Source organism: Bubalus bubalis, chromosome 5, assembly GCF_019923935.1.
Source record: "Bubalus bubalis isolate 160015118507 breed Murrah chromosome 5, NDDB_SH_1, whole genome shotgun sequence".
In the NCBI taxonomy this organism is placed as follows: domain Eukaryota; kingdom Metazoa; phylum Chordata; class Mammalia; order Artiodactyla; family Bovidae; genus Bubalus; species Bubalus bubalis.
The window spans coordinates 71,848,403-71,858,785 of record NC_059161.1 but is presented as its reverse complement, the minus strand read 5'-3'; the positions used below and the strand labels follow the sequence as shown (position 1 = coordinate 71,858,785).

The window sequence follows — 10,383 nt, the reverse complement described above, 5'->3', positions numbered from 1 at the left end:
TTAGGAAGAGGAATCAAACTAAAGAGACTATATTAAATATTATCCTCATGATTACTCAGTACGATAATAGCTACATTATCAAATTTTGGTTTTTAAATAAATTTTTGCACAACCCTCCTAAAATTCTTAATTCTCATTTTAACATAGTATGTTGTCTTCCTGCTCTCTTTCAGTTCTTTTTTCTCTATATATCCAGAATGTTCAAGCTGCTCCCTCAACTCCTAGCACCATCATCCACTTGATAAAACAGGCTGAAACAGCACAATTTCCTAATGATAAATAAAGACCAGGTAAGGAGCAGTCTTTAATTTGTATGTAATCATTAAGCTAATATAATAATAGAGGAACCAGGCTCTAAAGGAGGGCATATTTAAGTAAGAACATAAAATCATTTGGCTTTTTGTTTTTGCTGTTCATTCATGCTGCATGCTCAGTCACCAAGTCATGTCTCACTTTTTGAGACCCCATGGACTGTAGCTCTCCAGGCTCCTCTGTCCATGGGATTTTCCAGGTAAGAACCCTGGAGTGGGTAGCCATTTCCTTCTCCACTGGTGTTCATTCACATCAGCTTTATTTTTAGCCAAGAAGTAGTCTGAAGTTAATTCTGTCATTTTTCCAGAAAAGCAGTTTCCCTTCCAAATTCAGTTTCTATAGAGCTTTAGGCAAAGGTCAGTGATTACATCTCTTCCAATCCATTGTAACATACAGTCTACTGTAATAATGTATTTCTAATGTAAATATCATTACCATTTAAATAATTATATACTTTTAATTTTCACAAACATTTTTGGTCATTGATGTTATGTTGAATTGGCAAAACTCAGCAGTTTTATCTGGGCAATATATAATGTATCTCAAAGATTAGGAAACGTTAAGCTAGAAGAAAGCTCAACATATCACCTTAACCAGCTCTGGTATTTGAGGCAGCAGAAGAGAACATTGTAGATGATTACCTAAATTTACACCATCCTGTTGTTGTTGTCACTAAACATGTCTAACTCTTTGTAACCACATGGTCTACAGCAAGCCAGGCTTCCCTGTCCATTATTTCCCAGAGTTTGCTGAACTTCATATCCATTGAGTTGGTAATGCCATCCAACCATCTCATCCTATGTTATTCCCTTCTACTCCTGCCTTCAATCTTTGCCAGTATCAGGGTCTTTTTCAATGAGTTGGCTCTTCACATCAGGTGTCTGAAGAATCTGTTTGGTCTTTGATGCTTAAGGACATGTATCCTTTGATAGGTCTTTCTTTTTATTTTCTTGTTTTTTGTTGTGTTTTTTATTTTGTGAAGAATGTGGGCCTAATATTATTCTTCAATAATATTCTTCAGTCAGCGGAGACTGGTCCATGAATAGATATAGTCCAACACAGTAAATGAGATATAAGAAACTTTTCTCCATACTAAAATAATAAATAGTGCTAGGGTCTGGATATTTATGTACCCCCAAAATTCACAGGCTAAAATCTTACCCTTTAAGGTCATAGAATTAGGAGGCAAAGTCTTTGGAAAATGATTAGCACATTTCGATGATGTCCTTATCAGAAAGCTCAGGAGAGCTTCAGTTCCCCTCTTTCCATGTCAAAACACAGCAGGAAGCTGCCATACTTGTATGAACCAGGAAGTTGATTTTATCAAATCTCTCTGTCTTTGTTCTTGGACTTCCAACTTCGAGAACTATGAGAAATAAGTTTCTGTTGTTTATAATTCACCCAGTTTACAATATTTTGTTACAGCAGTCTAAATGCACCAAGACAAACAGTCTTAAAAACCATGAATGAAAAACTTGGGCCTATCTCAACCCAATAAATATCCCATAATTATGAGTAGAATTAGAGCCTAAAGCCAGTGTTGTAGATGACAACATAAAACTATGAGAAGAACTCGAAAATGAAACACTGACCAGTCACAGCTTCAGTCATCACTCTAGACTGTTCCTCTTCTGAATCAAAGTAAACCTATTTTTTAAGATAATTTTTTGTTGTTTTTGGATCCATTTAGTTAACACAATTCTAACAGATACAGAAGCTAACAAATTTAGATAAGATACAGCATGGAATAACTTGAGAACACATGCCAGTACATAAAAATGTGACAGATTAGAACTACCAAATCTTCAAATTTATAGTATTATTGATATTTGTGAAATGCTGTCTCTAGGATAAAAAAAAGAGGAGGCTACACATGCTGAGGAATAACTGAAAATTTGAACATGACAGGATTTGGTGAAAAGCAGAAGACAATATTTGGATGAGAAATGAAGGGCTATAAGATTTTAGGAGTGGATGAAGAACATATCAAGTATTGAAAGAACAGTTGAAGAAAATGTAAAAACAGAAAATAATCATGAGGAATTTCTCCTCACACTAAGATTGTAGGTACTGATAGAATGTACTATATACTTTAGAATACATTGCATATTTTCCCCAAAATCATAAATAATGTGGATATAATCCAAATATTACAATCATATTTTATTTGTATTCCATGTTTATATGCAATATATTAATAGAATTGTCCTCAGGTCTTACTTTTGGATATATAAACTATGTATCCATTTTGTGCTCTCTGATTCAAACAAAAAATTTTGAGATTGTTAAAATTTAATTCTGACATAATGAAAACCACAATCACAGAAAACTAATCAAACTGATCACAAGTCTGGACCTCAGCCTTGTCTAACTCAATGAAACTATGAGACATGCTCTGTAGGGCGACCCAAGACAGACAGGTCATGGTGGAGAGTTCTGAAATAACATGATCCACTGGAGAAGGGAATGGCAAACCACTTCAGTATTCTTTCCTTGAGAACCCCATGAAGTGTATGAAATGGAAAAAAAAATAGGATACTGAAAGATGAACTCCCTAGGTCAGTAGGTGCCCAATATGCTACTAGAGATCAGTGGAGAAATAACTCCAGAAAGAATGAAGAGATGGAGCCAAAGCAAAACAACACCCAGTTGTGGATGTGACTGGTGATGGAAGTAAAGTCCAGTGCTGTAAAAAACAATATTGCATAGAAACCTGGAATGTTAGGTCCATGAATCAAGGTATGTTGAAAGTGGTCAAACAGGAGATGGCAAGAGTAGACATTGACATTTAAGGAACCAGTGAACTAAAATGGACTGGGATGGGTCAATTTAACTCAGGTGATCATTATATCTACTACTGTGGGCAAAAATCCCTTAGAAGAAATGAAGTAGCCCTCATAGTCAACAAAAGAGTCTGAAATGCAGTACTTGGATGCAGTCTCAGAAATGACAGAATGATCACTGTTTCTAAGGCAAACCATTCATATAACAGTAATCCAAGTCTATGCTCCAACCAGTAATGCTGAAAGAGCTGAATTTGAATGGTTCTATGAAGACCTACAAGACCTTTTAAAACTAACACACACACACACACACACAAATGTCTTGTTCATTATAGGGGACTCAAATGAAAAAGTAGGAAGTCAAGAGATACCTGAAGTAACAGACAAATTTGGCCTTGGAGAACAAAATGAAACAGGGCAAATACTAACAGAGTATTGCTAAGAGAATGATCTGGTTATAGTAAACATGCTCTTCCAACATCACGAGAGAAGATTCTACACATGGACATCACCTGAGGGTCAATACTGAAATCAGATTGATCATATTCTTTGCAGCCAAAGGTGGAGAAGCTCTATATAGTCAGCAAAAAAAAAAAAAAAAGACCAGGGGCTGACTGTGGCTCAGATCATGAACTCCTTATTGCAAAATACAGACTGCAATTGAAGAAAGTAGGGAAAACCACTAGACCATTAAGATATGACCTACATCAAATCCCTTATGATTATACAGTGGAAGTGACAGATTCAAAGGATTAGATCTCATAGACAGAGCGCCTGAAGAACTATGGATGGAGTTTCAGATATTGTACCAGATGTGGTGATCGAGACCATCTCCAAGGGAGTGAAAAATGTAAAAAGGCAAAATGGTTGTCTGAGGAGGCCTTACAAATAACTGAGAAAAGAAGAAAAGTGAAGGCAAGGAGAAAAGGAAAGACATACCTATTTGAGAGCAGAGTTCCAAAGAATAGCAAGGAGAGGTTACGAAAAAAAAAAAAAAAAGCCTTCCTCAGTGATCAATGCAAAGAAATAAAGAAAAAACTAGAATGGGAAAGACTAAAGATCTCTTCGAGAAAATTAGAGATAGCAAGGGAATATTTCATGCAAAGATGGGCACAATAAAGGACAGAAACAGTATGGAAATGACAGAAGCAGAAGATATTAAGAAATGGTGGCAAGAATAGAGAAGAACTATACAAAAAATATCTTAATGACCCAGACAACCATGATGGAGTGATCACTCATCTACAATCAGACATCCTGGAATGCAAAGTCAAGTGGGCCTTAGGAAGCATCAGTACAAACAAAGCTAGTGGAGGTGATGGAATTCCAGTTGAACTATTTCAAATCCTAAAAGATGATGTTGTGCAGAGTTCTGCACTCAATATGCCAGCAAATTTGGAAAACTCAGGAGTGGCCACAGAGCTGGAAAAGGTCAGTTTTCATTTCAGTCCTGAAGAAAGTAAATGCCAAAGAATGTGCCAAACTACCGCACAATTGCACTCATCTCACATGCTATCAAAGTAATGCTCAAAATTCTCTAAGCCAGGCTTCAACAGTACATGAACTGTGCACTTCCAGATGTTCAAGATGGATTTACAAAAGGCAGAAGAACCAGATGTCAAATTGCCAACATCTTCTGGATCACAGACAAAGCAAGAGAGTTCCAGAAAATCATCTATTTCTGCTTTATTGACTATACCAAAGCCTTTGTTGGGTAGATCACAACAAACTGTGGAAAATTCTCCAAGAAATGGGAATATCAGACCACCTTACCTGCCTCCTGAGAAATCTATATGCAGCTCAAGAAGCAACAGATAGAACTGATCATGGAACAACAGACTGGTTCCTAAACGGGAAAGGAGTATATCAAGGCTGTATATTGTCAACGTGCTTATCTAAATAATATGCAGATTATGTCATGTGAAATGCCAGGCTAGAGGAAGTACAAGCTGGAATCAAGATTGCCAGGAGAAATATCAATAACCTCAGATATGCAGATGTCACCACCGTTATGACAGAAAGTGAAGAAGAACTAAAGAGCCTCTTGATGAAAGTGAAAGAGGAGAGTGAAAAAGTTGGTTTAAAACTCAGTATTTAGAAAACTAAATCATGGCATCTGGTCCCATCACTTCATGGCAAATAGATGGGAAAACAATGGAAACAGTGAAAGCCTTTATTTTATTTATTTATTTATTTGGCTCCAAAACCACTGCTAATGGTGACTGCAGCCATCAAATTAAAGACGCTTGCTCCTTGAAAGAAAAGTTATGAGCAACCTCGACAACTTATTAAAAAGCAGAGACATTATTTTGCCAAGAAATGTCTGTCTAGTCGAAGCTATGGTTTTTACCATAGTCATGTATAGATGTGAGAGTTAGACCATAAAGAAGGCAAAAAAAATTGATGCTTTTGAACTGTGTTGTTGAAGACTTTTGGAAGTCCCTTGGACTGCAAGGACATCCAACCAGTCCATCCTAAAGGAAATCAGTCCTGAATATTCATTGGAAGGACTGATGCTGAAGCTGAAGTTCCAATTCTTTGGCCACCTGATGCAAAGAACTGACTCTTTGGAAAAGACACTGCTGCTGGGAAAGATTGAAGGCAGGAAGAGAAGCGGATAACAGAGGATAAGAATATTGGATGGCATTATCAACTCAATGGACATGAGTCTGAGAAAGCTCCAGGAGTTGGTGATGGACAGGGAAACCTGCGTGCTGCCATCCATTATGATGCAAATAGTCAGACATGACTGAGTGAACTGAACTAAAATTTAATTATTTCTAATGAAAAGGACAGTCATGTATGTTTTTAAATAACTTTAACAGTTTTTAATGAAAGCTGTTGACAAGATGACTTTATTCCTGCATCTTCTCAATTGTTTCTTCCTTATATTTGTCCTTTTCTTTTCCTTCTTGGTCAGATTTAGCTTTCTCTTCCAGGATCTTTATGCAGTCTTTGTCTGGTTTTAGTCTAGTGTTAACCACCTTGCTGGGGTGAATGCCCACATAGAGAGTTGTACCATTAGCCTTCTCCTGCTGCATTTCTTCAGTGTAGTTGACACATTTCTTCCTGTAAACCTGGACTGCTTTGCTAATTTGCTGCCCTTTGTAGTGCCCTCCTACAACTTGTACTTTCTGAACTTCATTATCCTTTTAGATGGGCAAGAATTGAACCTTGTACTTCTGTATCAGCTCTTTAGAAAGAGGAGAAGACATAATTTTCCTGTGAATGTGGGAAGGCACATTGAAATGTGTTTTTTGGTTCTTGCTTAGGTCAGAAATCACAAAGGGATTTGACTCTTCTGACCATTTGAATCTATGAAATGGAGCATGAACAGAGTAAACCCCCTTCAAAATGAATGAAATCGGTCCCTATATCTAGAACCCAGAAAATGCACAGAACTTGGGTCCAAAAAATCTTCCAATGGCCAGTGAGGCCTGAAAGCTTTACCAAGAAAGTACCCCAAAACCATTCTTTAAGAAACTACTCTGCCCAGACTAGACTCCATTGCCACAGACTTCCCTCCCCTTCAGCTCAGCTCAGATTTCCAAGTGTCAAAACCCTCTTACCTCTGGCTGGTGGTGCTAGGAGAAAGGCCAAGACCATCCTGGCCCCTCCGTGGCTACCAAAACAGTACTGGGGAACTGGGGTCAAGAGGCAACATGGCCTGAATGGATGGCTGTGGATTGTATGCCTTGTCTCAGCAAATTCTTACCTGCTGGCCAGCCAGTCATGTACTTTTTTATTCTTACATACATGGTTCAAAATATAGAATATCCACAAGAAATAGAATGAAAATCACCAGGAATAATTATAAGATAAAGGTATTATTCTTAATTTTAAGTTATTATAAGAAATGTAGTGATAAAATATTTTATTTTTCATTATATGTCTTTTTGTCCTCTTATACACATTCAATATTGTATTTTACTCCTGTGCTATCTTCAGTCATTTAAAGGGGAAATTTAACTGAAATTATACCAAAGATCTTAAAATGAAAATCCAAAAGTAAAAATGAATCATTTTTTTTTCTTAAACAAATGGAAAGAAAGACAGAATCACACATATGATAACACACAGTAATGAGCTCTCATGCTCTCACTTTGTGTCAATGACCAAAGCTGCCACTCAATTGTGCCTCCTCAGACACATAATTGCAGTAATTCTCTAGCAAATCCTGATGAGGAAGTTATCTTTATCCAGAGCTCTAGTGAGCATGTCGTGTTAAAATTAAAGCAGACAATGACCTTTATGTCTCAGTTCTCATTTCTCCAATAATTACCATTCTGAATCTGCACTTCAAGTAACAGATAAACAAGGTTAATTTAGGAAAACATAAAGAATCTTTCTGAAGTATTCTTTTTTCTCTGATAATAACTGTCTAGAGGACAAGCATGCATGCTCAGTCACTCAGTTGTGTCTGACTCTTTGCAAATTCAGGGACTGTAGTCTCCCAGGAACCTCTGTCCATGGGATTATCCAGTCAAGAATACTGGAGTGGATTGCTATTTCCTCCTCCAGGGAATCTTCCCCATCCATGGATCGAACTTGAGTCTCCTGTGTCTCCTGTATTGGCAGGGAGATTCTTTACCACTGTGCTACCTGGGAAGCTCTACTATCTATACCATTCTCATTCTTTTTACACCCACTAGCAATGGTCCACTTTTGATTCTCTCTCAATGATAGTTTCTTTTAATATAAACTTAATTTTATTTGTACCTCTGTGCCTTTTCTCATGCCATTGCCTATAAGGACGTTTCAATAATCCAAGTTATCACCTTTAAAGTACTCTATTAATCAGTATTGCTTTAAATATCATGTTATGTAAAGTGTTGATCTGTGGTTCCATAGAATCCTGTACATATATCTATCTGTATTGCTCACAATATTATATGGAAATCAATCTCTTTGTGTGCTTTCCCCCTACATTTGAATTTCATAATTATAGACATTGCAAACTATTACATTCTATATTTTTTATATTTTGTCCTCAACAGTCTGGCTACCTTAGGAAAATTGCAAGAAATAAATTGGTATATTTGAAAATAATCCTGGAAGGATAAACAAGAAAATAAAACTGGGACTTAGAATTTCAAATTATGGAATTCCTCAGATGTTAATATCCAGGACATGGAAGCAACCTAGATGTCCATGAGCAGATGAATGGATAAGAAAGCTGTGGTACATATACACAATGGAGTATTACTCAGCCATTAAAAAGAATACAATTGAATCAGTTCTAATGAGGTGGATGAAACTGGAGCCTATTATACAGAGTGAAGTAAGCCAGAAAGAAAAATACCAATACAGTATACTAACGCATATATATGGAATTTAGAAAGATGGTAACAATAACCCTGTATACGAGACAGCAAAAGAGACACAGATGTATAGAACAGTCTTTCAGACTCTGTGGGAGAGGGAGAGGGTGGGAAGATTTGGTAGAATGGCATTGAAACATGTATATTATCATATATGAAATGAGTCACCAGTCCAGGTTCGACGCACAATACTGGATGCTTGGGGCTGGTGCAGTGGGATGACCCAGAGGGATGGTACGGGGAGGGAGGAGGGAGGAGGGTTCAGGATGGGGAACACGTGTATACCTGTGGTGGATTCATGTTGATGTATGGCAAAACCAATACAATATTGTAAAGTTAAAAAATAAAATAAAATAAATTAAAAAAAAGTGAACATCCTCGTTTCTTATACCTATTTCTTTCTTTTAATTATCTAGACTTTGGCATAGAATGTGAAGCAAAGTAAACTTTATGAAAATTCAGTTCTATGTTGAACAAACCTATGCTCAAGTGAAAATGTGAGATTATAAATATATTGTTCCAGAAACAATTTAAATGTACCCTAATTGTTCACTTAGGCACTGTTTACAATAACCAGAACATGAAAGCAGCAAAAATGGCCATTGACAGATGAATGGATAAAGATGTACATGTTATATATGATGGCATATTACTAAGCCATAAAAAAGAACAAAATAGTGTCATTTGCAGTGACATGGAGGGATCTAGAGATTATCCTACTGAGTGAAATAAGTCAGACAGAGAAAAGTAAATGTCATATGATATCACATATATGTAGAATCTAGAAATATGATACAAATGAACTTATTTACAAAACAGAAAGAGATTCACAGGTGTAGAAAGCAAATATGATTACCAAGGGCAAAAGGAAGAAGGAGGGATAAACTGGGAGATTGGGATTGACATGCACACACTACTATATATAAAACTGACAACTAATAAGAACCTACTCTATAGTACAGGGAACTCTGTTCAATACTCGGTAATGATCTATATGGGAAAAGTTATCTTAAAAAGTGGATCTATATATATAGACTTAGATCTATATATATAGACTTAAAAAGTGGATCTATATATATAGACATATATAGAAATATGTCTAAGTAAAATAATTCTCTAGGAATACATTAGAAAATGAAGACTGCAAAAGAAACCTGATAACACACATATACAAACACACACACACACACACACACACACCTCACATAAATATTAGAGAATGTATTAGAGTTTCATTCAAATAATATTAGATTTATTTCTAATGTAAAAATATGCTAGCAGTTTGTGTTTGATGTGAGTTAATATGGAGGAGTAGGTAGTTCCAAAGGGGTTGTCCGTCTACAAACACAATCAAAGTGAATGAAAACTGTCAGATTTACTTTTTTTTTAAAACTCTTAATGAAAAAAAAAAGAAGTCAAAGGCTTATTTTTGTTGTTTAGTCACTAAGTAATGTCTGACTCTTTTGCAACTCTGTGGACTATAGCTCACCAGGGTCCTCTGTCCATGAGATTTCCCAGGCAAGAATACTGGAATGGGTTGCCATTTCCTTCTCCAGGGGATCTTTCCGTCTGAAGGATCAAACCTGCCTCTCCAAATGGAGGCAGATTCTTTACCACTGAGCCACCAGGGAAGCAACAAAGACGTATAGCAGCCAAGTTGGGGAGTTTTGAAGTACTTGCCTTTGTCCTACCTCTCTCCTGTCTCCAAGATGGTCTTAAAATGACAACCAGTATTCCAGTTTGGCATTCTGGTCCCTTGCTCTGGAGGAAGGAAAGCTGATCTTGTTCTCAAATAGTTATTTTTATCTGTTTTAGTCTAACACTTACTTGTAGGAATGGTGAAAGCACTCGCCTCTGCTTCGCCTGATCAAGAACTTTCTCAGGGCAGAAAAGTGGCTATACAGAGGGTATTTCTCAAAAACCATGGAAGGCAAGTAAAGAACCCACTGCTGCCTAGAGCACATGAT

At 36.7% G+C, this 10,383-nt stretch overlaps 1 pseudogene; it reads right to left on the bottom strand.

The window, feature by feature from the left end:
- Window positions 1–5,912: 5,912 nt before the first annotated feature.
- Window positions 5,913–10,163, bottom strand: LOC102392285 (annotated as a pseudogene).
- Window positions 10,164–10,383: the final 220 nt, after the last annotated feature.